General features: G+C 36.9%; 1 protein-coding gene across 1 annotated transcript in view; it reads left to right on the top strand.

Moving 5' to 3' along the window:
- METTL4 (methyltransferase 4, N6-adenosine) overlaps positions 1-4267 on the top strand; it is a 473984-nt gene extending 469717 nt beyond the window's left edge. The window contains exon 13 of the transcript XR_009497264.1: positions 4177-4267. The gene's annotated coding sequence lies outside the window, so the exon portion shown is untranslated. The remainder of the gene's footprint in view (positions 1-4176) is intronic.
- Positions 4268-24899: the final 20632 nt, after the last annotated feature.

Here is a 24899-nt window from a genome sequence, read left to right on the forward strand (position 1 = left end):
ACTTCCAGTCTAAGACTCATTCTTGAAGTGAGCCCAGTCAACCTAAACTTGGTTATTATAGAAAAATAATTGGTTATTAGAAAAATAACCATAATAGATGGTTATTATCTGAGAAAAGAGATAGAAAGACCTGCCCTCTAAACAGAATGCTCCTAAAATCATGTCTTTATATTAAAAGGATTTTTTTTTTTTTAGCAAATAGTCTGAGAAAATAGACTTCATTTGCCCAATTAAGGACCAGCCATTGTGTCTCCTAAGAATTCTCACTGAGGGCATTTGGAAAATTCATGAACAATTGTTAAAGTTAAATATTTGAAGGAGATCATCTTCTGTATCTTGTGGTGTAGGGGGCTGTTCACATAGCCTATGCAGTAGGCATTCAGTAATGTTTTGTTGAAAGAAGTGACTGACTTGGATACGATAAATAGATATAATTCATGAGGGATGAGATGATAGCATCATTCCAATAATTCAAATCGATTGATGCAAAAAGTGAATTTCCTGTTACTCTTCAGGAGAACTTTGGCCTGTGGTACCACTGGATTGTGTAAGTATCAGGAAATCATCTTCTGAGTAAATGGAGGATCTTTGTAGAACAAATGGAGGGAAAATCCTTGCCTGATTAGGCCATGGCTTATCTTCCCAAGGGATGGCCAAACACTACATGTTCTGTTCTGCGAAGGCAAATTAAAAAGGATGTATGTACTTCATAGATGGATAAATTGATGGCATAATAATATTTTACAGTTTGTCAATTCTTGAGTCTACCGATCCTTTCAATCCCATGTTTTGGCTAGAACATACTTTGAATTTCTTAATTGCAAAGAGACTGATATTTTAGGATATTTAGAGACAGAATCAATTAAAAGAGTTTTTCATGGTACTGATGAACCTAGTGGCAGGGCAGGAATAAAGACGCAGACGTAGAGAACGGACTTGAGGACACGGTGGGGATGGGGAAGCTGGGACAAAGTGAGAGAGTAGCATTGACATATATACACTACCAAATATAAAATGGATGGCTAGTGGGAAGCAGCTGCATAACATGGGGAGATCAGCTCGATCCTTTGTGTTGACCTAGAGGGGTGGGATAGGGAGGGTAGTAGGGAGGCTCAAGAGGGAGGGGATATGGGGATATATGTATATGTATAGCTGATTCACTTTGTTGTACAGCAGAAACTAACACAACATTGTAAAACAATTATACTCCAATGAAGACATAAAATAATAATAATAATAATAATAAAAAGAGTTTTGCAAAACTTACAGTTCCTATTAAATGTAATATCCTTTCCACTCCCATTGTAGTTATTATCTCTAAAGCTTCTAGCCTTCCTTATGCCTGATATGGGCCCCAGAGCTGGCATTGTTTTTTTCATGGATTAAAAAGCAAATAGTGGAAGGGTTTTTTTCATACCCTTGAGCCAAACCTCTGTGAAGACTGTTGAGATACTTTTAAGACAGAAGATGGGGGATATTCCCCAAGGGAAAACTGTGTATCAATAAGGAAATCTACTTATATCTTTCATTTGCCTTATTTGGAACACAAAAAGAAGCCACTTCCAAATATGTTTATATGGACTGTGTCTCAAAAGACCAAGCCAGTAGGATTCCTGAATAAAAGGTAATTTAAGTAGGTGATATGTATGTGATTCTGAATTTTTCCCAATTTAAACATTGACCTTGGCCTACCTTGCTTAAGCATGGTGATAAAAATCTATGAGCTTCATTTGTTCCTGTGATAAGAAAGAGGGCAAATAAAGTAACAAAAGGCAATAAAATTAGTAGGAAAAAGATAGGGGATAAGAAAAATTCTAATTAATGAAATTAAACATGACATGAAATTGCTAGAGGGAGAATATAATTAAATAAACCAAATATAGACAAAAGTCAGACAGGTAAGTAATAGGATGTAGTGCTGTGCGGCAGAGATTATATTCCTTTAAGTCACCATTGTATCCTTGATAGTTCAATAGAGATTTATGAAAGTAAACAATGACATTAGTAAATAAAATCCAAATGGGCTAAAAGGGAAATATTAAATGTAGTGTCTTTACGTAAATATAGCTCAGGCTCTTTTTTATTATTACCCTCCAACCCCAACCAAGGAACCTTTTTAGACATTTTTTTCTGTTTGTCCCCACTCCCCGTGAAGTCGTAAAACCACAGATATACTATATTCTGTTCATGTGCTGTGACCCTTTGCAGGGCCATGAACTACTGTAATAGCTAAGATATTTTTGCCTCCCAAACCAATTTTTGCCCCATTGGGGGAGATAATGATTCTGTTAAAAATGCATGCTTTATGGAAAGCAGCATTTTAGAGTGAATATGGCTTGAAAGCCACATAAGGCCTGAATCTGTTTCTGAGCATATGGGGAGGTTACTCGACCTCTCTGAATCCCAGGATAATAATATCTACCTTTTAAGTTTATTGTCAATGTAAGTTTATTGTAAGTTTATTGTCACTGACTGGCATATGTACTGACATTTCATAAATCATAGTCTGTTACACACTGTGGTGTTTTCAAGGAAGTGGTGAAAATATTTAGCAGATATGCCAACCAGTAGTCTTCTCTGAAAGATGGATGGTACTCCCCTGAGAAGACCCTTAAAGCATACATTTTAATAACCATGAGCTGAAGAGCAAGACCAAAACCTTTGCCTTCCTGCCTTTTGCCTTTAGCTCTGACCAGTCTAAACTGATGCACGATGTAGGTCCAGAGTGAAATATCTGCAAAACACCTTTCTTTAATGAATGCACTGAAGCCTAATATGTAGCTCAGATTAGAGCTGAGAGATTGTGCCTGAATCTGGTTGAAATGTTTCACTTACCACTGCACACAGCAAAGGCAGTCCTCGAGACACTTTTTTAGAATCCCTTCCGCTCCTTGGACCAAACTGGAAAACCATTACCTTATACAGTCCTTTCTAGTCTTCAGATTTAAGCATCGATTCATGGACAGTTCATGTGTTGGGTTGAATTTCTATTTGCTTTATGTTCCTATACTTCAACGTGGTTGATACTTTTGAAAACAAATTAGAAATCAAAGTAGTTGACTTGCTTTATGAAAACAGAAATTAACCTATTGGACTTGCCTTTACCCAGTTGCTTGGTAAGTAGGAGCTTCAGTTGATAAACTTCACAACCTAGCAGCCAGTATAAATATTGAATCCGATAGTATAGGAGAGCTTGGGCTGTAAGTCAGGAAATATTTATTTCAATGATATTTTCTTTCTGATAAAAAATTAGAAATGTTCATGATTAATTTTTCTATTCTCACATAGCTGCAACAAATCATATGATGTGAAAAAGAGTGAAAATTGCAGGACAATGTAGTGGAATAGATATTGAAATTGCAGCTGTTGGCAGGTGGGATAGACATGTACCACTATGATGCTATCTTACCACTCATTATTTTCCATTTCTCACTCTGCGTTTTGTATAGATTTGTGTGTGAAACTACTATACAGTGAGTACTATATAGGAAAGTACTTTTGTCATGATATATGGTGGAAAACAATCTTGATCACTAGTGATAAAATTAAGCCATGGTCTTCATTAAGGATCATGTAATAAGTTAGAGGTCGCACAAATGAATTTTTCTTTCTTATTTCAAAGTACTATTCACTCCAAGGCTTCCATGGATCTTTTAGGAAATGAATTCTAATAATAGTTGACTGAGTTTCACAGGAGTGCCAAGTGGCAGTAAAAAATTTTATGTAGGTATACAATTCCTTGAATGATTTGAAGGAACCAAAACATATCATAGGTAATAGATACATGGCTAAATTCCAAGCATTCTGAATAATTAGTAATTCTGAATAATTAGTGGTGCATGAGGAATGGCCTCGGATGCATAGACGTTACAGAGGTGAAGGGAGCTTTTTGTTGAAACATTTTTATTGGTATAAACAACAAATTGTCTCTTTCTTGTCCAAGGATGTACTAAGTATAAGCATGAACCAATGCATTATTTACTGTCTTTCTTGAAGCAAAACTTGTTTTTGGCAATTGACAATTTCTATCCAGTTTCCAATTTGTGAAACACAATTTCTTGAATTCTATAGAGCTTTTACCTTTCATGTTCAGAGTCTATGTGAATCCTTTAAGTATGCTGAGGTCTTTATAATCTGAAAAGCACAAAAACGGTTTATTTATTTTAACATCATCAGGATGAAGAATTAGCTCCATTGTTCCAAAATGGCCTGCTTCTGTTCACAAGAATCATGATAAGAAGACATGCCCCATGACTTCTAGGGAAAATGGACATTCCTCCTTGGACATCAAAGGTAGATAAACTGGCAAAAATAACCCCAATTCTGCTTTCTCTTTACTCATTCTCTCTTGAATAGAAAGTGTGTTTTTTTTTAAGATGCTGATGCTCCTAGCTTCTTGCAAGCTAGGAACTTTCTGTAAATCAAGTTGCCATGGGAGGGACAGTGTGAAAATCTAGCAATCTGACATTTGGGTAGACTGACCAGTAAAATAATCTAGAATCAGCATGGGCATCTAGACTTTTCTTCTTAGCTGTCTCTGCAGAAATGTTCAGAGCTTTATCTGTACATTTAAAATACTAGGTTTTAAATAAATGTTAATGGTGAAAGAGAGGATCAAGATCTAAGTAATAATGATGTTATGGCTCTAAACAGACTGGCAGTAAACTGAGACAGATGTTCTTGGGGTGGAAAAGGGAGCTGCTAATTACTGTTCATAAGCATATGGCATATGATCAGTTAGTAGAGTACTTTTCCAATATTGCATGTGACATTGTAAATCCAGATTCCTGAACAAGAATGGGGAATAGAGAAATGGATAGTTTTTTTGTTTTGTTTTGTTTTGTTTAAAAGAAGAAGCTTTCCAAGAGAATATCTCAAAATTCAAGAAAAGTGTAAATTTCCACATAAGTGTGAATGGAGGCATAAGTTCCATTTAGTGGATACATTAGGTTGATGACCTTATATGTGGAATGACTATAAAAGTGGGAAAAGAAATACCTTACCCCAGGTGTCCTTGCTTTTTTCACATTGGCACTTCAGGATATTCACTGCAAATTCTCCAGGCTAGAAACTGGGATCTATTGAGGTAGAAAGTCCAGACACTGAAGGACACTTAAAACAATGAAGCCCTGGGAAATAGCCAGTATCCTACATGGAAATGAGTTGCTGTGGCACTAGTTTGAGCACATGCCAAAATGAATACCTGCAGGAGACAAGCAGCTGCTGTCTGGTGAGCTGGGATGGCAGGACTCTGAGAGGGCAGAGGAAGCAACATATGGACATAGTATAGCAGAACTCAAAACCAAATAAAACAGGGAAATAATAGCTTCGAACAGAAAAACAAGGTGTGTGCCCCTGGCACAAGCCAAGTAGCCTTTGGGGACTTCGGCTTCATCCAGAATAAAGAACCATGTTCTTTATAACCTCATCTTGAAAACAAGCTGTTGATAAATTAGTACATAATAATAGATCCATAGCAAGGAGAAATTACGAAGTCTGGTGACTTCATCCTGTGTACCTTCTGACAGTCTTAGAGAAGTTCGTTTCTGGAGTCTTTGATGAGATTCATGGCTACTGATTTAAAAAGTAAACTGGTAGCACGTTGTATTTATTGTTAAACTAGTGCAGGGAACATGGATTAGAGCATCAGACTAGAAGTCACAAACTTGCATTCATTTTCGTGTTTCTATTACCTTGCAGGTAGGCTTGGGGCAACCACATTATGATGATCATGATCATCACCATCATCATTGTTGCCCCATGAATCGAGAACTTAGGTTTGTCAGTCTCTGCTCTAACACTTGAAACATATTATTTCATTTAATTTTTGCAAATGACTATGCGGTAGTTATCGGTATTATAATCTCTGTTTTATAAATGAGGAAATTGAGACTCAGATTGAATAACTGGTTCAACTTCACTTAACCACTAAGTAGCAGAGCCAGCATTTGATCACCTGACTTCAAAAGTCCATGGTCTTAATCACTATCCTGTACTGTCACTTGCCCTCTCTGAGCTTCATTTTATTCATCTGTTAAATGGAAAGCTGATCTAGACAATCTCTAAACAGCTTCTTTCAACTCCAAATTCTAATTCTTAAATTTCTTCCAACTTCCCTACCACTACCCCACAATAGCCCTTAGGATATCTCAAACCCTGAAAATGACCACCATCCTTCCTCCCCATCCCCGTTCTTTTTAACAGGAGACATTTTAATTTTCTTGATATTCTTTTTCATGCCAAATTACATAGGGCTCATTATAACTCATGTGACCACCTCCCCATCTCCAAGGAATTCACAATGAAATTAGGAGATATAAATAGTGTTAGGGCAGATCCTGGGAGCAAGTTGGATTCCTTAGAGGCTGTGAAAGCTGATGTGCTAATCCAGCAAGTCCTCCAGAGGGCCAGACCTGGGAGATGGGTGTCACCTGCAGCTGCCTGATTTGTAGCCAGAATATTTGTAATGAAACTAAAATATTGAAAGAGCAGGTAACTCAGGTACAATGAGCTGAAGTCAAGGAAAGAATTATATGTTAAAGTAGTAAATTTAGACATCAGGAAAACATATTATAAATCTAGAATAAGGTATTGGTTTTACAGTTTTACCGGTTTAGATTAGCTGCGTTCACAGCAGAAATCTCCTGAACAACAGTTTGACTTAATGCCATTTTTGCTGTGTAGACTTTACTTGGGGAGTCTGGACAGTGTCATTTGCACAGTTAATAAATGATTATGCTAAGAAATGATGGCTTGGGAAATCTCTTCTGTGCATTTCAAATTACCAACTGTCCTTAAAACATACGGTACTATGTAATTTCCTGATACTAGAATTGAAACATACAGATGTGCTAGCCTATAAAATTTGCCTGGGAATAATGAACACAAATAATTGTAAAATAAGGTTTCTTAATTATTACACTAGACTCTAAATTGAAGATTGATTTCACCAGTGACTTTATAATGGTCTATACTAATCAGATAAGATTAGCTGGGAAGTGGTACCAGATACTCCAGTTTATAATCTGCAATACTAGCCAAGAGAAACTTTTGTGGTGAAATGAATGTTCTATATCCATTAGTTGCATATGGCTATTGAGCACTTGATATGTGATCCGTGTGACTAGGAACAGAATTTTAAATTCATTTAATTTTAATTAATTTAAATTTAAGTAGCCACATCTAAATAGCTTACTGGCTACTGTATTGTACAGTGCAGAGCTAGAAAGATGCTCGTCATAAATGTATTTCTGAACTATGTATTGTCTTCAAGTTGAGACAGCACTTCATTATTTTATTGCAGAGATTACTCCATGGATAATATAAATAACAATCCTTAAAAAAAACGAAAAAGGAGCATAAGACCCTTTTGTGTCCAAGACTTTATTGCCTCTTGCCAAAATAGTGAGTCTATTTATTCACCTTCAAGTTGGTCTTAGAAAAGTCCATCTGTTCTCTGGAAAAAGCATTCGGTTAAAATAGTTGGTTGACAGAACTTTTCATGTTTCCACTTCTTTTGTTATGTAGAACTTAGAACTTTTTTTGGGGAATTGTGTTTATTTCAGACAGAGGTATAATCGTACTCTTGAAAATATTAGATACAGTCATCTCTTGGTATCTGAGGGAGATTTGTTCCAGGACCCCTGTGATACTAAAATCCATGGGTGCTCAAGTCCTTTATATAAAATGGTGTAGTATTTGCATATAAGCTACACACATCCTCCTGTATAATTTAAATCATCTCTAGATTACTTATAATACCTAATACAATGTAAATGCTATGTAAAGGGTTGTAAGCATAAGTGATATGTAGATAGCTGCCTGTGTACGGCAAATTCAAGTTTTGCTTTTGGAAACTTTCTGGAATTTTTTTCCCAAAAGTTTTCCATCTGAGGTTGGTCAAATCTGTGGATGCAGAACCTACAGATATGGAGGGCTGACTGTATTTAGGAAATCTAGCAAATGGCTAATATTTATTAAAGTTCTACCATTGTCTCAAGAACTGCAGTTTTCACAACCCTATGATGTAAGGTTCTCCCCATTTGACAGATGAGGATGCCAAGGCCCAGAAAGAATAAATAACTTATCAAAGGTCACAGGGCTATTAGTGGCAAAAAACAGGATTCTGAACTCAGGCAGTCTGGCTTCTGTGGCCAAGATCTCAAGCACTAGCCTGCGATGCTTTTCATTTCCCTGTGGCTGACTGCCCTCTTCCACCTCTGTTCTTATACCTCACCCATCCCTGAGCTCTTCGGGTAGAGAATGATGGCAATATGGCTGAATATTCTAGTTCTTACACTGACCATTCACAAGGTAGGTGACCTTGAAGAAGCCTATTTCTACCTTCTCTTATTTTTGTATATGACAATTACGATGTACTTGGGCCTATCCTGGATACCAAGAAGCCACTTAGGATGTGCTCAGGGCTGTTCAGTCTACATTGCTGTAAGACAGGGGTATCACGTCTCCTTGAGGTGGATCTAGCTGAGCTGCTGTTAAGAGACACTGGGAGCAAGAGCTGCAGGGACCACAGGAGTGATGACCGGGCTGAGACAACATTGGCTATGTTGAATGTCCAGGTTTCAGAAGCCAGGAAGAGCACAGAACTATGGTTCTGCATAATGGCAACCTGCCCTTAGTGTCCGGGGAAGCTTCTGGAAAATCCCCACAAGAGTTTATGAACACCAGCATCCTGAGACTGAAGATTATTCAATCAGCCATTTCACACACCGTGTTCTGGTGAGATACCATCCACCTTTTCTCATTCTAAACAAAGGAGAGTCATGTTCATAGAGGTCTGAGCCCACAGGCAGTATTAGTTGAATGGTAAGCTGGAAGATGTGTACTCCCCCTGTTACTTCTTAAAAATACTTGTATTTTTAAAAATAATATATTAAAGCAAGTCTAGTAAAAAATTAAAATTCCACATTTATTAGAATGCACAAATTAGAATAAGGGAAGTAAGGCAACATTTTAAAGAACCTTTTAGTGTTATTAAATGGCTGGGCTTCTGGAGGCATTGGGGGTTTGTTTCTTTACACTTGTATTTGTAGCGTTTGTGATACGTCTCTTATCATTTCACATCACTAATACATCTAGACCAATAACCTTGGGATATTCAGGAACATTTTTATCATCCCATTGCTTTATTTATGTTACTGACTGTCCCACTAGACTGTGAACCTTGTGAAGGCAGGGGCTTCATCTTATTCATCGATGCTTTCCATGTTGTCTGTCACAGGGTTTGAATGAATGACTGGAAGGATAGAGGACTGAGCAGAATAACACCAATATTTCTGATGTTTATAGAGATTTTAGGAGGGGAGATCTGGGGACTCTGATAACAAAGGTAATGTTCCAGGAAAATTATTTGGAACATTTGTAGAAGAGTATATATACATGGGGACCATTACACTATTTAAAGAGATGAAACTAATATCCCCCAGTGCCTCCTCTGCTTTCATTGATTTGGTTAAACGACCAGGTTTTTGCATCCTGCAGCACTCTTTATAATGCCAAATGTGTCATAAACGTAAAAATTTGTGCATAACTGTTGTAATGATAATCTGTAGATCCTATTGGATAGTCTTTTGGATAGTAGACACTCTTGTTTCCTGCTAAAATCACAGCCTGATTTCTTCCTTTTAAATCCTTATACCTCATTTCTTTTCTTGTTCTACTGCAGTGTAGAAATGTCAGTACACTATTGAAAACAAATGGTGATGGTATGCATTCTTCGCTGGTTCTGCATTATAATGGAAATGCTTCCAGTGTCTCCATTTAAGATAATGTTTGCTGAGGGTTTGTTATGCTAAGGAAGTTTCCTTCTATTCTTAATTCATTAGATTTGTTTAGTATCATGAATTGCTATTGAATTTTATAGGATGCATTTCTTGCATCTGTTGAGATTACAATTGACTTTCTAATCTGGAATTGACTATTGTGGTGACATTCATTAGTTGATTTTTTCATGTTAAACCAACTTTGCATTTCTAGACAAACTTAAGTTATTCATGCTTTATTGGATATTTTTTATACATTGTTTCAGTTTGCTAATAGTTATGGTATGTTTTGGCACATTAATTTATAAAAGTAAGCTTTGAAAATTCATATGTAAGAAAATTTTCTAGTTTTTTTTCTTTTTTATTGATTTCTAATTTAATTGTATTGTGATGGTGCCTATCACTAATTTGTTGAGGCTTGTTTTCTGGCCTGGCATTTGGTAAATTTTCATAAATAATTGATGTGTGATTAGAAAAGAATTGTAGTCTCAGGGACTTCCCTGGTGGTCCAGTGGGTAAGGCTCTGTGCTCCCAATGCAGGGGGCCCGGGTTCGATCCCCAGTCAGGGAACTAGATCCCTCACGCATGCCGCAACTAAGAAGTCCGCATGCTGCAACTGAAGATCCCTCATGCTGCAAATAAGACCCGGCACAGCCAAAATAAATAAATAAAATAAATTAAAAAGAAAAGAATTGTACTCTCTATTTGTTGGATGTAATGTACTATATATTTCTTAGAGTAACGTTAGATTAACACTGTTCCTTGCTTGTAACTGTCAGTTATAGTGTTCAGTTGTTACAGATTTTACTGCTATTTTTTTGTCAGCCTAATCTAGCAATTTCTGAGACGTGTGTAACCACTTTCCATTATGACATTGGAATTTGTCTCTCTCTTGCAGAGCTTTCAATTTGGAATGATATAATTTGAGGTTTTGTTATTAAATGCATAAAGATTTAGAATTGTTTTAAAATTTTTCCTAATGAATTGAACTTTAAGCAGTTATTTTTCTTAGATCTAGTAATACTTTATATCAAAATCTATTTTATACAATATTTATAATGCGACACCAGGTTCTTTTGGTTTGAACCTGGTACATATATTTTCCATCCTTTTTTATATAAACTTTCTGTGTCTATATATATGTGTTCAACAGGGTCCTTTGTAAATGACCGATAGCTAGAGTTTTAAAAAACATGGTGAAACATCTTTGTTTTTTAACAGAAAAGTTTATCTCTTTTAAAATTACTATTGATACATTTGGATCTTAAAGTACCTCTTAATTTTTACTTTCTGTTTTTTGACTTTTTTGGTTTCATGTTTTGCTTCCTTTCTTGTCTTCATTTGGTTTGTTTTATTTGCTTTTTAAAAAATGTGTTGCATTTTTGTTGATTTATTTTTCTCATAGGCTCTTCATTATTATACCCACTGTTGTGGAAATTACACTGTCTATTTTTTTTTTAAATGACTATCCTGGATAGTTTCAAAGGCATATTTAAACAATGTCTGAAGTTGATTAATATCTTTATCCACTACTTGAAATATATTGGACCTTAAAATGCTTTAACTCTAATTACAACTCCTCCAATAAATTAAAATCTATCTTTGGCTATTGTTTTTACCTACTCTATGTTTTAATGCCGTATATTAGACATTATCATTATTACTATTTTAAAACAATGTTTTATAGATTTACCAAGACCACTGCCCACAGTTTCTTATTTGCATCTCAAGCTCTATGATAGTTTTCTTTTTGAGAGAAGCAGAACTTTTAGAATTTTCTTTAGTGAAAGTCTGTAATAAACTTTCAGTTTTTGTTTAGCTGAAAACAAAATTTGATTATTATACTTGAAATATAGCTTTGCTTGTTTAAAATTCTAGATTAATACTTATTTTTTTCTAATACTTATTAATACTTATTGAACAGAAGACATTCAATAATCTTCCATTGCTTCTGTTTTCTCTTATAGCTTTCAGTTTAATTCAGGCTTCTTTATATATCACACTTGCATTTAGTGTTCTACAGTTTCATCAAAAATACTGATGACTAATTATATAAATATAGATTATATATATATTTGTTATTTAAGATAACTAGTGAGTTTTGAGGATCTGAAGTTTTGTGTCTTTTTATAATTCAGTAAAATTATTTGTTTTTATTCCTTTAATTATTGCCTTATTCTGATTTTTGTATCAGTATCTTTTTGGTTCTCTGATTAGACACATGTTAGACCTTCTTACTCCTTCCTAACCTCTTTTCTATTTTCTGTATTTTGTATCTTTGGACTGCTTTCAGGATAACATCTTTGTATCTATCTTCTAGTTTACTAAATTTTTCTTCAGCTGCATCTAATTTTCCCTTCAGTCTATCAACCAATTTTAAAATTTTATTTTATTTTTCATTTGAAAATATATTTCATTTATTTCAATTCTTGCTGTTTAACTTATATACTCTCTTGTCCTTTGCTTATAACTTTAAGAAATGCTTTATTTATTCAAACATATGAAAAGTACTCATTTCATATTCTCTTTCTGATAAATTCCAATGTCTGAAATATTTGCTAGTATCTTGTTTTTGCTGGCTGTCACTAATTTCACTTTATTTGTTCACATAGTTCATGGCTGTTCATGATGAGTTCATAGCCCTTAGAACTTCAGCTGTGGGAATTCTTTGAAGCCTGGATATGATTGCATTCTTCTGGAGAGCATTTTTGTTGGCTTCTACTAGTTACCTGATATCATTGCCAATTTGGGACTACTTGAAAATCTTTGTTGACCATATAGATAACATGAATCCAGGCTGAAAAATGCAGATTTTTAGAGCAAAATTGTGCTTACAGATTATCCGGGAGCCTTAGAGAAGCAGGCTTACTTGCTGACCCTTCAGTTTGGTAGATTTATTCCTGGTTACCCTCCAAAACTCAATTTTATGTGGGGATCTTCTATTAGACCATTCACTTTGGATAGTCCTTGATTTTGTTACCTACTTCCCATGGTCTCTACTGCTGTCAAAACAGAAACTGAAATTATCATGGTTAAGCAGATGCTTCCTGGAAAACACTGGCTTCAGGCCTTTATAAATTTCCCAAGTGTCTTCTTTCTCTGTTTTCAGCTTCTGAATATTCTTTACTTTGTTGTTCTCCCAGGAAGTCTCTTAAAAATATGTTTTCAATATATTATTAAGCATGTTAAGTTATTTTTATATTTTGGGTATATGGGCTGTTTGTCACTGGAATTGAAATTTCTTTTCTGAAGTCTCTGAGAGAAGTATTCTTTGACTAAGTGCCTTAGATACCACTCTGATATCCCATGAGAGGGTGAAGACAAAACATTAACTTATTGGCTGATATTCTTGAAAATCAATTCAGTAGTGTTACAGATTTTTATTTAATTGGAGCAAAAATACCCTCAAGGAGGACATTAGAAGACTGCAAGAGTGAAATTCTGACATTGACAAGAAGATCATAGCCTCAATACAAATTGCTCAATCTAGTTTGTGGAACTGCACCCTTTGCTGCTTTTAGTTTTGTTTTTTACATATGAGAAATTATTTGAGTTAAAATATTATTTGTATACACATTTGCTTATGGGTCATCAAAAAAAGATTTAACATGTAGCTTTCAGCCATGACTAGGCTTATATAATATTGCCCATGCAGTATTTTCACATGAAACTAAAGCCCAAGAAAACTGGAGAGCTCACCCTACAAATTCCCAAACTCAAAGCTATAACATTGTTTTGATACTATGGTTGTTGCTGTGGAGATTTCTGGGTTTTTTTTTTCTTTCAAAACTAAACGGTGAATTTTGAATGGGGTTGGGAAATAAGCAGCAGGTGCATATGAGCTGCAAATATAAAAGATTTTCTTTCAATAGAGTTAAGACTATTGCTACTACCTCGTTAGCATGAGTCAAATGTGAATGTTTGTGTCTGCCAAGGGAAATCTCCCTTTTCCTTGTTTACTCTCCTTAGGTTAATTATTTTCATACAGAGAATCTACAAGAGATTTTCTCTGGTAGCTCCAGGGGCCAGACCCAGCTACGGAGAGAAATATTCCCAGAAAACTGGTAAGCACTTTGGGAGGTTTGCTAGCTCTTTCATAATATCAGTGTTAGGACATTTTCTATGTTGACACATTGTTTTTCTCTTGTGATAGCCATAGAAATATTCATTAACCTTCAAATTTACATGTAGCATTGTTTGAGATTACATTATATAATCACTATTGTTATTGTATTATTAATGCCTAACCCTTAAATCTGTTTTGAAACTGGTAGGATAAAATTGTAAGTGAATATGCGTGATTTCTGTGGAAATACAATTACTGTTCCATGGCAATATCAAATAACGAAAGTTTTCTCTAACTGGAAATAGTAACTCCATTGATTCCATGACTCAGTTCCAAGACTGCCATTTTCTTTGGGTGAATGGGAAATCTAAGGTGTGAAAAAATGGGTAGGCAGTGTGGAAATACCAGTGGAGTATAAAATACACTGTAGTGTAGAAAATCTGGGTTGTAATCCTGGTTCTGCAGTATGTTAATGGTATGATTTTGAACAAATCAGTTTCTCTCTCTAAGCTAAGGTCTCTTATCTCTAAAAATGGGGATAAATGTGACAATTAAGAGCAAGAATTTGGGGAAGGTAAACATAGATTTGAGTACTGAATCTACTCTTAACGAACTGTGTAAATATGAACAAGTTGCTTAGCCTCAGTAGGACTCAATGTTCTCATCTATGAAATGGAAATAGTACAGTGTCTGGATTAGCACTTGAAGTAATAAGGGATTTGGTTTTTTTTCCTGTGCAAATACAAATTCATTTTTTTAATCACATCATTCTTCCTCCTAGATATTAGGCTTCCAGTGCCTCAGAGTAGAGTTGTTACAGCAAAAATGCAAAGAAAGAGAGAAAAGAGTCCATTCAGGCAGTGGTCCCTGAATTTACAATAGCTTTGAAAGAAATTTTCTGAGCCAATATTCTCTACTCTTGTTCAGGATAGTTACCCATTTCCTGGCTTAGAAAAAAACAGAGGCAAGTCAGAGAGGTAGACTTTTAAGTGGACACTGGTCAGTGTCCCAGAGAAGAGGATCTGCTCTCACCCCACCTTGGGTGGAGTTGGAGAGAATGAGAGAACTCAAACATAGGTTTATTGACCTAAGATCACACAGGAGTCTTGTGTCACCTTCTAAGTGACAACTTGGAAATCAGGCTCCTTCACATATTAAAAACTCAGTAAGTGGTAACTTTCCTATCAGGTCATAAATTTGCTGAAGTCAGAGACGACGTCTTGCTTATTCACTCAATAAATAATTGTGGAATGCCTACTTTTCTATCACTGGCATAGAGCAGTGAAGAGAGCAGCCAAGGTCATTGCTCAAATGGAATCTATACTGTAGGTTCTTTACTTTTATGTTCTTTATATTTTTTATAGTCTTTCCAGCAATGCTGGCTCGTAAAACATACAAGATAAATATTTGTTGACCGGACTGAATGACTTTTTCTTGTACCCAGATAGAGTTAGTAAGTCTGGAGACTTAATTACTCTTCTAGGCTAATAGAAAGAATGACTCTATTTACATGAAGGTTAATCTAAGACATAGCATGAAAAGCTTGAGAAGGAATTAACAAATTCTATTTACTATTTCACTTCTACCTTCTAAATTGACTGTTTACTCCTCATTGGCACAGTCTATGAATAGATATTCTACATGACTTTTTATGAATGACCAATCCTTACACCACGGAAGACTTATGGCTATAAATAAAGATTGACTTCAAAATTACATCAGCAATTCAAGCATCTTATGGTGTACTAAAAAATAGATTAAAGTAATTATCATCGATGTGCCATTTTAAACTGTAAGAAAAATGGCCACACTGTCATTTTGATAAATAATGCTGGTGCAAGAGAATGTGCATGTTTTAATTTTATCCCTTGGAGTTGCAAACCCACATCCATTTAAAAGTAGTCCAGGATGATACAGCAGGCTTTTTTGTCAGGGGAAAAACCATTATCATCTCTTTTAATACAAATGCTGATGGCCATTTCTAAGTAACCCTTCTTCTTAAGTAACAGATCTGTAGCTTCAACACAGGGTTATAATTGATTATTGCACTACACGGTCTAATTAGACAGAAAACAGTATTAAAAATAGTGCCAAGATGTAGGTTTAAGATATATGGGAGAAGACGCCTGCCCACAATAAATAGTCCTCATACTGGGAAATGCCCCAAGCAAATTTTTAGAACCTTAATGCATTCTTGATCAAGACTGAAATGGCATCTATTTCAAACTGTGCATCAATTTTAATATTGACATTAATTTTTGCCTGGAGAGAACTTTGAGATATCATCTTGTCTGTTCTTTTACTTCTATAAAGGATCACAGTCACCACTCTGGTACCAGGAAATTAATTCTGTTTTTAAAGCATCAGAGAAAAAGAGATTTTACAATTTTCTGAATCTATAAATTACTGGACTGGGTAAAACAAGATCATTCCATCTTAATCCTGGGGTCAGTGGTTCAGCAGAATGGAGAACCAGCAGACCTCCTCCTTGGCAGGCTCTCCTCCCTCCAGAACTGGGAGGATGAGCTGCCCTTACCCAGGTCGTGTCCTGTTTTTTGCAACATCTCCAGACATGATACTGCTCTCGGCATATTGGATGTGCCTAGTAGATCTTAATAATAAATAAAATTTCTTCAGAGCTCTCCTTCCGGACCAATGGCTGGCATTGAATAATGCTGTTGGTTGGATTCTCTGCAAAATAGCCTCTGAGATTCATAGATTTGCATCCAGGAAGTTTATTTGGGAGTTTGTTTATTGGAGTTAATACCTGTGAGAGATTAGGAAAGCATAATTGGGCAGAAGGAGAAGGTAAACTGAGATGCAGTTGTAAACTGCATCGTAACTGATTCTCCAGGCTGCTCTGGAGCTGGCATGGGTCTTCAGCCTTGTCCTGAGTGCAGACGAGCAGTGATGCCAGCTGCTCCTGGAAAGGAAGCAAATGTTGGGAAAGGCAGCTTCCTTCTGCAGAATTAGATTTCTGGACAGGTAACAGTTGTGAGTCCTCAGCTGCCAGCATTTCTGGAAGCTAGGGGAATGGGTGCCTAGGTCCTAAAGGGAGATCTGGTGGCACTCTACACTATCTACCGCAACTGAACATTTGTACCACAGCATCCACTACAAATAAACATTTGTTGAATGTATTAACCGTTACAGTTTTTTAAAATTAATTAATTAACTAATTTATGGCTGCAGTGGGTCTTCGTTGCTGTGCGTGGGCTTTCTCTAGTTGCGGCGATCGGAGGCTACTCTTTGTTCCGGTGCACGGACTTCTCATTGTGGTGGCTTCTCTTGTTGCGGAGCACGGGCTCCAGGCGCACGGGTTTCAGTAGTTGTGAAGCATGGGCTCAGTAGTTGTGGCTCACGGGCTCTAAAGCGCAGGCTCAGTACTTGTGGTGCACAGGCTTAGTTGCTCCGCGGCATGTGGGATCTTCCCAGACCAGGGCTTAAACCCTTATCCCCTGCATTGGCAGGCGGATTTTTAACCACTGTGCCACCAGGGAAGCCCTTAACTGTTACAATTTTTAAAGAGAGTTGCTTCCAACAAAATAAGGATAAGAAATAATGAAATACTAAAATATATGGTTGGAAAATAGGGATAAGGATGAGGAAGCAGCTTGATGATAATATGGAAAAGTTTGAATTTTCTGATATCCACGTAATTGACATCAGAGGAAGAAGCAAGAATTGTAGCAACAAGGAGGCAGGTAGGAGGGACTTGGGCAGCCCTTCCAGTGCTCCAGACTCATTTTCTATTTATAAGACACAATGACATGATTTTTGTCCTTCCATCTCCATGTTGCACTGTGACTTTCTTTCTGACATTTGCTTTTCTGTATTCACACAACATGCTTCTTAACATCTACACTTTTGCTCCTGTAGCTTCTTTTGCCTACAGTGTCTTCTCCATCCCTATGAATTTTCAAACATTTATTTATCATTAAATAAAGATTTAGATGAAGTGTTTGCCCTTAAAGATATTCCTGCTTACTTTCTTCCTGATGCTGGGTAGACATTTTGGTGGTCTCCCTATTGTATATGCTCCAATAATTTCTCTGCTTCATGTTTGACCCTTCTCCCGCCCAGACTGTAAACTCGTTAAGAGCAAGCAGTCATGTATCTCTTTGAATAACTATCAACTGATATTGTGTCTAGCAAGTGGTGGTCACTCAAAACTGTCTTTTGGTTGCATTAATGAATTACATGATACTTAGGTAGGATTCCAATTGTTAGAAAGGATTCAGGGGATTATGTAATTTAGCAGAACATAATACTCAAGGGCAAAGCAAAAGGAATATCTAAAGCAGTTTTAGAAAGTGGTTAGCAAGACTCCTAGCTGGGCCAGAGGGTTCACATAGGCTGAGGGGGAGTTAGATGATTGCCAGATTGGAAAGGATCTTGAACACCTGGAAAAGAAATCCACACTTAGCATTTTACTTAGTAATTTTATTATATGGGTAAATCCCCAAAGTTTCATTTAAAGATTAAAAAGGTAATTTATAGGGTGTATTGAAGGGATGAGTGATCTGGGATATCAGACCAGTTAAGCAGTTATTACAATTACTTGGCATAAGGTGGAAGAGAACTCACCTCGAATAAGCAGTATAACAGACAGTATCACTGACAGACAGTGTAGGGTTATGCTGATTATTTAGGTAGGTCAAACCCAGGGTGGGTCAGAAATGGAAGATGGTAGGGTGCAGCAGGCGATGTGGGAAGGTAACGAATAAGTGACATGTGATAGATGCATCATCTTGTGGTGATCCACCTGCAGGCTATCCTACACATCACCATCTGGGAGGTCTGCTTTCAAGTGGATGGAACAAGAATTCAGAGAACTTGGAAGCAGATAGTAGGTAGAGTCCAGCAAGCCACTGGCAGTAGAAAAATCTGGCAAAAGTAATGAGAAGCCAGCCATAATACCAGGATTTAGGAGATAGAATTCAGTCCTTGGGATACTGGAGAGAACAAGATAGGGGTGTAGTACTCTCAGACTCTAATACTGTGTAAAGCACCAAGACAGGGGGTCAGTTACCGAAATCAGTTTACAAGGTGTGAGTGTGATCATAGTAATAGGCGACATTAGATTGGAAAGTTTGTTTTTATCCAATGCAAGGAAGGAGACACATTTGGTAACCTCTGGCAATGGGAGTCTTCTTTTAAAGATAGATAGAGAGGAAAACAGGAATACAGCCATACCTTTACTAGTCTGACAGCAATACTAGGCACTCAATAAGAACTGTAATAGTTGTTGCCTCAGGAAGGGTTGCTTCTTAGCTCTTCTGAATGCCTATGAAAGACTCCAGTTTGCACAGTCAATATTATAGAAAGTTGGCAGGACTGTCTGGTAAATACACTCAATGGGTCGATGACCTAGCTGTTCTTAGGTCAGATGCCATCACTGGTCAAGCCAGTGGTGGTCTTGGTGATTGGACTGGATTACTTGGTGATTGGTGATTCCCCTTACCAAGGACAGTGAAGGTAGCAGACATTAAGAGTCATACTGGATTCCTCTAATACATTAAAAGAGGAGCAGAAGACAAGACAGTGGCAACTGGCAGGCTGATGGGATGTTGACCAAAGGTTCCAAAAATCCATACACGAGATGGCAGTGGCAGCCCACAGGCAAGTGGTTTCAAAGTGATATGTATGAGAAACATTATAAAGAAGACTTGATAGGGTTTGGTTGCTAAGTAATTTTGAGTTTTCTCACATCTTTCTTTCTTCCAGAAAAATTTCTGAACAGAGCCTTTTAAAAAGTTTTATGCATTCTAGAAATAAGAACTAAAAGAAAAATCTGAGAATTGAAGTTTACATGCTCTTCTATTCTGTACTATGTGAAAGCCGTGATAAACAAAAGTTTATGACAAAATAAATGTTCCTGGATAGACTGAGATGATGCTAAATTTGGGGAAAAAAGGACAACATCCATGATCAATTTATAAGATTCTAAACAGTATTTAGTACAAAGCCAAAAGTAAATATAAGTTTCATCTACATAAAATAAACCAAGAAGATTCTGAAATGCAAATGTTCTATTTCAGAGTGAGCCAAGACAGGCAGATCTAAATCTACTTAATAGCACCTCATAAATCCTATATATAGAGAAAGAATAGATATAGTACTGAAGCAAATGGAATTTGTTAAATCTAAAAGGGCCAAACAAATGAACATTTTTGACAAGACCTTTAATAAAAGTGACAAAGGTTTTTTCCATTGTCCCCAAAGAAACAAAACACCTTATTTCTCTACATCACTCTGTAATTTACAAAACTCTTTCCATTCTTTATCTTATATGATCTTTACCAAAACGTTTTGTGTGTAAGGAAACTGTGGGTCCAGAAAAGTTCATATGGCTACTAAGTGGCTAAGCCAGAATTTGAACTCAGAACATCTTGAGTTTGATTCACTGTCTCCCTGCTCCCCCATAAATCCTTTTTTTGTTCTCAGGAAGTGCTAGATAAAAGGAGAAATAAATGATAAATATCAATATTAGCAGTCCATGAAATTGTTTCTGCTTCGTTAGTATGTGTCCCATTTAATAGGATTCAGGGATTTACTGTAAGTGAAATTGCACTTCTGTGCGCTCCCTGTACTGCACAGCAATTACATGGCTTCTTTGGATTCTTTCTCCAGAGGACCAGGAATTCCAGCAATATCGCCTAGATGCCAGCCTTGGATTACACTCATAGCAGTAATGATATTTCCTTAAAATGTGTTTTGTAATTTACACAGACTTTCATACACACACCATTAAAACACAAACAAGCCCCTTCCTTATCCATACTCTCCTCCTACATGGTAGGTCGATTCATGCCAGTTTGAACAAATAAATAAGACTATACTATGTACACATTGTCATTTAATACACTTTAAACCTTTTCATGATTACATAAATATATTCCTTTCAGATTCAACCTCAGTACTTTCTGTCTTTGAAATTTTCATATAAAATACACACATTCAGACTATATTGAACTTTCAAAATGAGTTAGAATCACTGTGAATGTTAGAATGACCCAAGATTCAGTACACAGTTACTGAGTGACTCCTATGCACCAGGCTCTGTGCTGGGCAATGCAGATAGAAAAATATTGAACAAGACAGACGTGCCGCTGTCCTTGAGCTTATGTTCTACTGAGGAAGTCAGACACTAAATGAGCAAATAATTTAAAAAATAGATTTAGAGTTATGAATGAAATAAACTGGTTTCTGTAATAGAAAATAAGGAGTTTGATATTGGGTGTTCAGGGAACTTCCCCTTAAGTGGATGGCAGTTAAGTTGGGGCCTGAAAGAAGGAATGTCAAAAGTTCTAGGAAAGAGATTCCAGGTGGAGAGAACAACAGTGTGAGACTCTGAGTCAGGCAAGGGCTGGCATCCGGAGAACAAAAGAAACCAGCAGGTCAGGTACTTACTGGGAGTGGCAGGGAGGGGGTTTGAGAGGCAGGCAGAGCCCTCTGAGCTGGGGTAAGACATTGGGTTTCAAGTGTGGTTGAATCTGTGGAAGCACTCGTAGGATATTTAGAATCGTGGTGTTGATTATAGCCTGAGGTGAGCTCCCAGAAGCCCAGCAAGTTCCAGGAACTGGCACTGGGCTGGCCCAGGCTCTCCTCAAGTGCCTGGGGCTTTCTGAGTTTGTAGAATCCTTAGCAGGATTGCCTGGCCGAGTGAGGTCTCCAGTCCTCTGCCACCACAGAATTCTGTGAGCTTGAGTCCAGTGCCCTATGTTACTCCCTGCTGGGCATGGAGATCAAAGAAGGAACTTCATTCATTTGGTTCCAGCAAGGAATATATAAGGACTTTAACAATTAGCCGGCTTGTGGAATTTCTCCTTCAGAATCTGTAGTGTCACTATAAGCAAAGCAACATTGATAAAAGCTGGGTGCTGAGTCAAATGGTATTAAAAATTATTCTGGTGTTTGTGAAAAGTATTTCTTCTGTGTTAACATCTGATTCGCCACACATTTCTGTTGAGGTTTTTAATAAAAAATTACTCAGATATTAAAGGTGGTTTGGGAACAATGGCAGCAGCCACGACCTGCTAACCCTGAAGAAAGGCATTTCTTTTTCAGATTGCCCATAATCATCCAGATTCCAGAATTGCTCACAATGTATACACCAGTGCAAAAACTCCCTTATGCATCAGTTTATTATGAACAGCTCAAGTAAAGATTTGTAACTATGGAAACCAAAATACAAAAATAATTAGTGGGCATTTAAAAAAAGTAGCTCAGGTATTATTCATACTGACTTCAGGTGATTTACACGCACAGTCTAACTGGCCAGGACACTGTATGGCTTTTTGTAGTCTCTGCTGAAAGGTCAATCGAACAGAATGACCATGAGTTTCTGTTAATGACCAGGTATATTCAGATTTATTTAGTACATGTCCAACTCTTAATAAGCTCTGTCAATAGACAAATGGAATGGCATGGATAAATGAATTAAAACCACATCTTCACTCATCATTCAAATTCCCTTCCCTCCTGTTATTTCTTCCCATCCTCAAAACAAAGAACATAAGCAAAAGCTCCAAACCTTTTGCCTTCTGCACAAACCAATCCTAGACTGGCTGATTCAAGTTTTCTTTTTTTTTTTTTAATTAATTTTAGTTGCTTTACAATGTTGTATTGGTTTCTACTGTACAGCAAAGTGAATCAGCTATACGTATACATATATCTCCTTTTTTTGAATTTCCTTCCCATTTAGGTCACCACAGAGCATTGAGTAGAGTTCCCTGAGCTATAAAGTAGGTTCTCAGTTATCTATTTCACACATAGTATCAATAGTGTATATATGTCAATCCCAATCTCCCAATCATATCCCATCCCCCTTTCCTGCCTTGGTGTCCATACATTTGTTATCTACGTCTGTGTCTCTATTTCTGCTTTGCAAGTAAGATCATCTATACCATTTTTCTAGATTCTACATATATGCTTTAATATACAATATTTGTTTTCCTCTTTCTGACTTACTTTACTCTGTATGACAGTCTCATCCACGTCTCTGCAAATGACCCAATTTCGTTCCTTTTCATGGCTGAGTAATATTCCATTGTATATATGTACCAAATGTTCTTTATCCATTCATCTGTCAATGGACATTTAGGTTGCTTCCATGTCCTGGCTATTGTAAATAGAGCTGCAAGGAACATTGGGGTGTATGTGTCTTTTTGAATTATGGTTTTCTCAGGGTATATGCCCAGTAGTGGGATTGCTGGGTCATATGGTAGTTCTATTTTTAGTTTTTTAAGGAACCTCCATGCTATTCTCCATGGTGACTATATCAATTTACATTCCCACCAACAGTGCAAGAGGGTTCCCTTTTCTCCACACCCTCTCCAGCATTTATTGTTTGTAGATTTTTTAATGATAGCCATTCTGACCCATGTGAGGTGATACCTCATTGTAGTTTTGATTTGCATTTGTCTAATAATTAGTGATGCTGAGCATCTTTTGATGTGTTTGTTGGCCATCTGTATGTCTTCTTTGGAGAAATGTTTATTTAGGTCTTCTGCCCAGTTTTGGATTGTGTTGTTTGTTTTTTGGATATTGAGCTGCATGAGCTGTTTTTATATTTTTGTGATTAATCCTTTGTCAGTTGCTTCATTTGCAAATATTTTCTCCCATTCTGAGGGTTGTCTTTTGGTAGTGTTTATGGTTTCCTTTGCTGTGCAAAGGCTTTGAAGTTTCATTAGGTCCCATTTGTTTCCTTTTGTTTTTATTTCCATTTCTCTAGGAGGTGGGTCAAAAAGGATCTTGCTGTGATTTATGTCATAGAGTGTTCTGCCTATGTTTTCCTCTAGAGTTTTATATTGTCTGGTCTTACATTTAGGTCTTTAATCCATTTTGAGTTTATTTTTGTGTATGGTGTTAGGGAGTGTTCTAATTTCATTCTTTTACATGGAGCTGTCTGGTTTTCCCAGCACCAGTTATTGAAGAAGCTGTCTTTTCTCCATTGTATATTCTTGCCTCCTTTGTCATAGATTAGGTGACCATAGGTGTGTGATTTATCTCTGGGCTTTCTATCCTGTTCCATTGGTCTATATGTCTGTTTTTCTGCCAGTACCATACTGTTTTGATTACTGTAGCTTTGTAGTATAGTCTGAAGTCAGGGAACCTGATTCCTCCAGCTCCGTTTTTCTTTCTCATGTTTGCTTTGGCTATTCGGGGTCTTTTGTGTTTCCATACAAATTGTAACATTTTCTGTTCTAGTTCTCTGAAAAATGCTACTGGTAATTTGATAGGGACTGCATTGAATCTGTAGATTGCTTTGGGTAGTATAGTCATTTTCATAATATTGATTCTTCCAATCCAAGAACATGGTATATCTCTCCATCTGTTTGTGTCATCTTTGATTTCTTTCATCAGTGTCATAGTTTTCTGCGTACAGGTATTCCCAAGTGGTTTCAATCAAGGTTTAAGCAGGCAATGAACCAGCCTGTCATTTAGAAAGAAAAGAAACCAAAGATAAGGAAGGGGACCAGAAAGAGGGTCCTTGGGGGATGTGATAGGCAGCTTCTGGTGTGGCTCACAGTGATTCCCACCTCCTGGTACCCACATCTCTGTGAACCCCTCCCCTTGGATGCGATCTGGACCAGCCCTGGCTGGCATCTTAATCACAGCCCTGAGAGAAACCCTGAAGCAGAGAACTCAGGTAAGCTGTGCCCCAATACATAACCTGCATAAATTATAGGATAATAAATGCATGTTTTTTTAAGTAACTGAGTTATATAGCAATATGTAATGAATGCAGGATCTCTTAAAATTACTCTCATAAACATACTCCCTGCCCACCCTCTATCCCAGTAACTTGGCATTGTGCCTTGGATTTTGAAACATTTGACCATATTCCTTAGGAGATCTTGACGTAATCACCTCTCTTGTTCCTATCCTCTGTCCAGTTGAAAGCCAGTGGCTCATCTTTACAGTCAAAAATAAGAACTTAAATAATTGAGAATTTATGTAGAAGAAGACCTCCACATTTGCGAAATGAGTTTTGTGGTTTTAAAGGTTCTAGGTATGTGACATTCCTGTTTACCCTCTGTGAATTG

The sequence above is a fragment of the Balaenoptera ricei genome, chromosome 14, assembly GCF_028023285.1.
Source record: "Balaenoptera ricei isolate mBalRic1 chromosome 14, mBalRic1.hap2, whole genome shotgun sequence".
In the NCBI taxonomy this organism is placed as follows: domain Eukaryota; kingdom Metazoa; phylum Chordata; class Mammalia; order Artiodactyla; family Balaenopteridae; genus Balaenoptera; species Balaenoptera ricei.